Here is a 7,338-nt window from a genome sequence, read left to right on the forward strand (position 1 = left end):
ATAGTGACTTCAAAGCTGATACATTTCCTGGGTAACAGAGTGCACAACCAAGTTTCTGTTAGCACATATTAAAATAAATTTTCAGCAGTTAATTCCAATAGCATTTCATTTTATATTTTAGTGCTACAAATAGCAGTGTTCCTTTGTATAAAATTGTAACTTTTATTTCACTTGATGGTTTTCTTTTTAGTCTATGAATACTGTAATTTGAAAAAAAATTAATCGCCAAGGAATTGCTGCTTTTAAAAAAATTGATCTCTTATACCAGTTCCCTCTAAATTTTCTCTTTCTCAAACAATGCTGTATTTTTATGTAAGCAATACACATGCCAGACACTTGTGTGAAAAATATGATGTGTACAGTTCACTTCATTTATTTCTTGACATAACAACATAAGTTGAAAAAACACAGCAGTTTGTAGGAATTAAGTTAGGATATAAAACAGACTATTTATGTCAAGAGGAGGAGACAATTTGCATTAAAAACGAGGAGTCGCTACATAGTTCATTTAAATCTCATGTGAGCTTTATAAAAACATGAGAGGGGCTCACTGCAGCCATGTGACAAAGCACAGAGCATTGTCACCCCAGGACAGTCACACAAACAGGACAGAGTTTCACTGTGGAGAAACCCAGATTCTGAATCTGAATCTATTAAGTGCACAAACCCCATTGCTTATGGAAGTTCTGGGTGTGAAAGGGCCTCACCACCTCCTGTGACCCAGGAAGGGTCTAGAGCAGCACTCCCTGGCAGCACAGTTTCTATCCCACTCTCTGCAAAGGGAAGAATTTGTCACTTTGTAACATGTCTTCTTTGGAACCAGGACTTCAGCAGGCACTGGTAGGAGTTACAGTGCTGTACTGAACAAATCATGTTGTCTGCCTGAAATCACAACAGAATTTCAGGACGAGCAGGCTGGCATGAAATAAATATTTCAAGTTCAGTCCACTTCAGGTGATTTGCCCAAAATAATAAGTGATGGTTAAAAATGATATTTGGTTTCCAAATACCCATCTAAATGCATTTTACTTGGCAGCTTGACAGAGCAGTCATTTTTAGAATTTTATGCCATTAAAATCAGAGGTCAGTTAAAGTGTAACTATCCAAACATTAGACTAATTATTGCTACCCAATGTCTGTCAAGGGCTTTGCTCCTTGTCAAGATGCCTGCACACTTTAGCATAAATACTGTAACTCTCCTTCCCTAGCATCCCTCTTTTCCTTCACCCCAACCCACACACAGAGTGGCATTTAAATAAGATTCTTCACACTGTGTCATAAATATTAATGACATGAAACTCAGAGCTTGGCATTTTTCACTAATGGCCCTCTTCATCACAGTTTCACCCCTGGACTGCAGCCAGCCCCTGTGTAACTGGCTGACATTTTTTAAAAACATGTTACTATCAAAGTGAAACAAAATACTGAGACAATTTCTCACAAATTAAAATTGTTGGCAAATCCTCTCTCCACATTGTGTGCTTGGGATGTCGTTTGGCATGGCTTCCTGAACAATGCCCATGTTGGCTTGGCATGGTTTGTCTTGTAATTACAGTTTATGCCTTTCTCCTAATCCCTATAATAGCTCCAAATGAGCCGTGGATCAACATTTGATATAAAACTCAGCCTGGTTAAAAAAAAAAGTACATATTTTCCTACAATCCAACTTTTCTATGAAGCTTTCAGAAAATCTCCACAGAAAGATTAATTCCATTGTTGGCATTTCTTGGTTCTTGTGGTTATTTGCATCATTTCTGTCCTTTCAGTCTGAGCTGTACCAGTCATCTGAAATTGTAAATTAAACAACAAACAATGTTTTGGAGATATTTATGGCAGTGTTCAGGATTTAATTTTCTGTTGTCTTTCTGCCTGAATGAAACACGTACAGCTCAGTCTCTCCATACAAGATAATGAGCCTTCTGAGCAAGCTGCCAGACACTGACACACTTCCTGAAACATCACGTATGTGTTTGCTTCTTCTTAACCTTCATTTTCTATCTGAGTTAGGACCACAATCCCACAGGACATCCCACAGGCTTGAGCCTTTCAGTTTCTAGATCATCACTGAGAAACTGACATTTCACTAAAACAGTTGGGTGAATGAGAACAATAATAATTTGTCTTTTGCCTTCAGCAGAAAGTAAAAGTAGAAGGTGGATAAGCAGAAATGTATTCTGGGCTCATTGAAATCAAATGTATTTCATAGTGTGGTGTGTGTCAGAGCTTTTAGTGCTTTGAATTAAACAGGATAAGGAGCAAACAGAACCACAGGGTTGTAGGGCTGGAAAGAATAAGAAATCACCTGATACAAGGCAAAAGCAGAAACTTTTGGGTGCTTCCTGGCAGACATTTGTCAGCCTGCCTTGAAATCTTCAGTAGAGATGCACAAAACCTCAGTCAAATTTTCCTGCTGTTCATGGCCCTTTCATTACAAAATGTTCTGATGATGTAACCTGAGTATTTCTTGAATTTTGTCTTGTTACTTCTGCAGACACATAAAATAGCTTCTTCTTTCCTTCTACATGTGTGAGACACTGTTATCAAGGCTTTCCTCAGTCTGTTTGGCTAAATATCCCCCTTTTCCAATATTTTACCCTAATTCATAATTTATAGATCACTTCATCATTTTTATTGCTGTGTTTGGGACTGTGTCTGACCAGTCCATGGACTCCCTGAAGTGTGGTCCCTGACATAGCCACAACAACCCAGCTAAAGCCTTATCAGTGCTGCTCTAGCAAAAGGGTTCCTCTGCAAACTTGTCTGCTCTCCACATTCCAGAATGACACTCTGTGTTGGCAGCAGCATGACGTTGTTAACTCCCATACTGTCTGCTCAGCTGTCATTTCTATGCTCTTTTCTATCTGAATTTCTCCCTCCTCAGCTATTCCACATTTTCTCTCTGTGCAGGTTATTATTCCTGAGCATGGTGATAACACTGGCAGAAGTCAAAAAAGGTACAAAGTTTTCCCTTTGTATCTCCAGTTTGCCACAATTATGTGGAATCTTATTCTTGACCTGCAAAGTACTGGCAATGTACCAGACTTCATTTGTCTCTAGGTCAAACAAGCCTGTTCTGTGATGTGACCTTTGGGTAAGGAGTGAAAGCACTGACCAGCACTGGGACAGACCCCAGTGGAACATCCATTTGATACATGCTCCCATTTGATAAGGAACATAACTGTTCAGCTCTGCACTCCCACTGGACATCCTTTTTCCTAACTTGCTATGATATGAGACAGTATTACAGACATAACACAAATGAATGCTAAATATCTAAGATTCATAGTTTTACTTTCTGCTTTATTTCTCAATAATACAATTTTGAAAAAAAAATCTTAATATGCAGTAAACAGGGGAACCTTTGAAAGCACACATTTAAAATAATATAATTTATATTGGTTAGTTTCTTCTTAAACATATAGAATTGAGATACCAAGAAATGTTCTTTTGTTCTGAATGCTGGAGGTACTTATTTTTAAAATTTGCATAATTTATGGTTGGGTACCAAATGCAACTTAAATTGTCTCTACTGTATGAAGACAAATTCATTATATACTTCAAATTCAGGTAAGTATTTGAGTTTTAGAAACTTGGAACATTTGCTGACTGGATTTCATCCACTCTGAAGTCTCCAGCCATCCAGTAAATTTAAGGTCAGTATGAGACTGCTTGGATCCAGAATGCAAATTCTTTTAAGATCTCGAAGTTGTGGAAATTTACGAGTGTTTGCATTTGGTGTTTTGATTTGCTCCCTGCTGCTTACATCTTTGTTTTAACATGTAAAGTGCTTATTTTTTAAAAAAAAGTGCAGTTATGTAGGGGTGTTTATCAGATACATGCCCAACTGTATATAGAATGGTAATGGACCAGTCCAAAACTGTGGAATGGGCTGTGGTGTCCACCTGTTGTTTAAGGTCTTGAAGTATTTTATAAAGTCCTACTTTTAATTTATGCATGTACTCAGAGATATGGAATGCTTTGATTCTTAATTTAGAACATTCATACCATGCTTTGACTCTGGAAAACAAAGGCAACTCACCTAGGAGTTCACAACTCGGAAGGGCTGTTTCCTTTCATTACTGTCACCATTAGAACTTCCTATACAGCAGGAGCCCAAGTGTGAAGTGCAAAACTCCAAGTGTTCTGTAGGGTGGAAGCAGAACCATTACTGTACTCAATTATTTTCAAAGCAGAAGGGGTGGAGGATTGTCTGGCTGAAGTAAGAAATGCAAGGAAAAACCTATGGTGTCAGTTTTTAAGGATATCGTGGAATAACACTGGAACAAAGTTTGACTTGTAAGGAAATTGCCACTTTTGGAGGATAAAATATTCCATTAGAAAGGGATCACAGCACCCTGCATTTCCTTGGTACTTATTTTCCTGAAACCCTAAACCCTTTCTAAGAGTTAACTAATTCACTTTGTAATTCTCCTTTAGGGAAAATTAGTACTTTCAGACCTTTTTTGACAGATGTTGAAACTTTGTCGCTGGAGGATGGAGTTGTATACCCCAGTTCAAAGCAGGAACAGAGATCTCAGCTCCAGGTTGTCTCCTATATGAATATCAGGTTTAGTCCTACAAGTTGGCAAGCCCTTAGAACAGCCAAGAGGTGAAGGAGTCCCAGACTTTGTACAAATACTCATGGCCCTTTTACAAGTACTGCTTGTTTTTCTGTCCTGCAGAGAGATTTTGGAGTGATACTGAGTGACCCGAACTAAATTTGTGTGGAACTTGATCTATTAGTGTTCACCCAGGAAAATCCTTGTGCAAATGGGTAAATTGGCAGCACTGTTCCCATTACACAGGTGTCACAAGCTGAGCTGGTGAGCTCTGCACTTCCAGCACAAGTGAACTGGGTCTGTTACCACACTTCTTGTGACACCCTGGCAAGGAAGAGCTCTTTTAATCTAGATTATTTTTGCAAAGTTTTTGTTCAAACTGCTTGAAAACTGTTCCAGTGTGGAAGGCTAGGCTGTCAGCATGGAGCCCTGAAACCTGATGTCTTCCCTAGGAGTGTCTTGAGGGCCAAGCTATTCCAGTGAAACACAAACCTGAAGCCAGCCAGATTTATTTTGTCAGCCTGTAGCTCACTGCAGTTTGAGCTGAAATCTGAGGATTTCAGCAAGGCTGGAGCAAACAGAATTGTAGGTAAGCCCATGTGGAGTTTTGGTGGTTGAGACTGGTTCTTGTGCTTGCTGTTATAGCCCTACAGGATTCCTGTAAGCCGCAGCCCAGTGCTGTGAGCTCCTCACAGAGCTGGTTTCAGAGAGCAGTGCGTGTGCAAGGAGCTGGGGCTTGGCATCATGCCCAATTTACTTCCACAAATAGGAACTAAAGATGAGATCTTCTTGTGTGGCTGGATAAAATACATATCCTGCCTTACAGCTGAGGACACATGCACAGTCTTAATCACAAATCTTCACCAAGAAACTGTTTCTAAATAAGTGGATAAATGTTGGCCAATTGTTTATCACTTTTTTACTGCTGGTATATTTTACGGGAGACCAGATGATTGGAGCAATGCAACAGCATTACAGGAAAATATTCATCCTTTTCCCAGCAAATGCTTGCACTCATTTTTGTTTGCTTATTGTGACAATATGTTTGCAGAAAGTGACTGTCGGACTTAAAATTGAGATTAGTTTCATGAGATGGAGTATATTTCAAATAAATTTAGTCTGGAAGGCTATCCGGTCAGGAAGAGGAAACAATATCAAGGAACTAAGTTGAACAAACAACTCAGATACTCAATTGTGAATACTGAGCACTCAGAAAAAATTTGTATGGGCTGGCATTGGTTATCTTTTTGCAACAAAGAGAAACGTTCTGTAGTATAAAGGCTGGGTAGCATATTGACCAACAATTCCTCAGAATTAAATTCAGCTGACTCCACCGCCCCCCTCTTCTCAGTCATGCACACTTCATAGAGTATTCCAGTCAAAATAATTGTTTCTATAGAATAAATTACTACATTGCTAAGTAAAGAATAAAGAACATATTTTTGACACAACTTTCATTACAATTCTAACCACAGAAGTACCCAATTTTCTCATTTTTATGTAAATGAAACTCAAATAAATAATCTTCATGTTGCATCTTCCCTTGGTCTATCTTGCAAAAAACATTAGGGCCCAAATTTTCCACAAAAAAGAATGCAAAACGCTGTCTGCTTGTGAGTCTGTGATTCATACCTCCTGTCAAGACTACCAAACCAGTAAAAACACTGGAATGTAAAAAAATAAGCATGATTATGTATTTCAGGAAAACAATTTTCTCAAGAATGTTTCTGGAACAAATTTTCAGTGTTTAGCTATTTCTAGTTGATATTTTGGTGATGGAATGCCTCCTGGCACCAATTTGTACCATGGAATTGTCCCACAGGACAATACTTTGCTGTAGTGTGTTTAAGGTGTCTTTTTTTCAGATTCTTGTAGCAGCAAATCCTTTAGCAGCTCATTACTTAATGGAAACTAAACAAAGCTTCTTCCAGGGAAAAAAAATGTTGATCTCTATCACCCCACAGTGAACTTCTCTTCTTAAATACATAACACATGCTTTTGGAAAATATCCTCAGTTTAATCTGAACAGTGTAAACTCCAAAGACAAGACCATGTCCTCATTCATCCATCTTGCATAGCTCACAACTCCAAACTTTCTGGGAAAAAGAAAAGGAAGCACAGAAGATGCTTTTGTGTATACAAATCTCTTTGTGTGATATGACTAGACCTTTGTCTGTCATTCCTATTAAAAACAGCCACCTTCACAAATGAGGACTCAGGGGTAGGCTCTTATAAATAGGGATCTTAGAGGCCCTGGCTGACCTTCTCTGCTCTCTGCTAGCAGATATTTCTTTGGGAGTTTTTCCATTTCCTATGGAAACTCTTTCTGCTTTTTACTGTGCAGCAAGCCCAGTGCTGGCTGCTCCTTGCATACATTGTGACCTTATTGCTGTGTCTGTTTCTGCCAGAGCTGCTGTTCCACAGCTTTTCCATTCCTCTGGAACTACCATGACCACTGGTATTAATTGTACCAAAAGAGGTATAGAGTGTAATTTAGGCACAGAAGCCATCAATTTAGCAGCTGATAAGTTATTCATGGGTTTTGAAAAATATACAATAACGATTCTGAGCTTTTACCATGAGTATCATATACCTCATGTACAATCTCAATTCATTTGGAGCAACGTTGGATCAGGAGGAAGGATGTTTATAATGTTTCACTGCTGCCGTCACTTGCAGAGATGCAGTGCACTCTTTTAGTGGATCCATGCTGGAGATCCTTTCCGCACTGGCTTTGGCTTATGCTTTTTGCCAAAAAAATTGCCACGTTTTCAGCAGG

General features: G+C 38.9%; 1 protein-coding gene across 4 annotated transcripts in view; it reads right to left on the minus strand.

Annotated features, from left to right (window-relative positions):
- Nucleotides 1-7,338, minus strand: part of PDE5A (phosphodiesterase 5A) — a 105,543-nt gene that overhangs the window by 69,499 nt on the left and 28,706 nt on the right. For 3 of the 4 annotated variants that reach the window (XM_031061977.1, XM_031061979.1, XM_031061978.1), the window contains exon 3: nucleotides 4,040-4,143. The gene's annotated coding sequence lies outside the window, so the exon portion shown is untranslated. Of the gene's footprint in view, nucleotides 1-4,039; nucleotides 4,144-7,338 lie in introns of those variants that run through there. The other variant, XM_031061982.1, reaches the window with a different exon arrangement.

Source organism: Geospiza fortis, unplaced genomic scaffold (genome assembly GCF_000277835.1).
Source record: "Geospiza fortis unplaced genomic scaffold, GeoFor_1.0 scaffold636, whole genome shotgun sequence".
Taxonomy (NCBI): Eukaryota; Metazoa; Chordata; class Aves; order Passeriformes; family Thraupidae; genus Geospiza; species Geospiza fortis.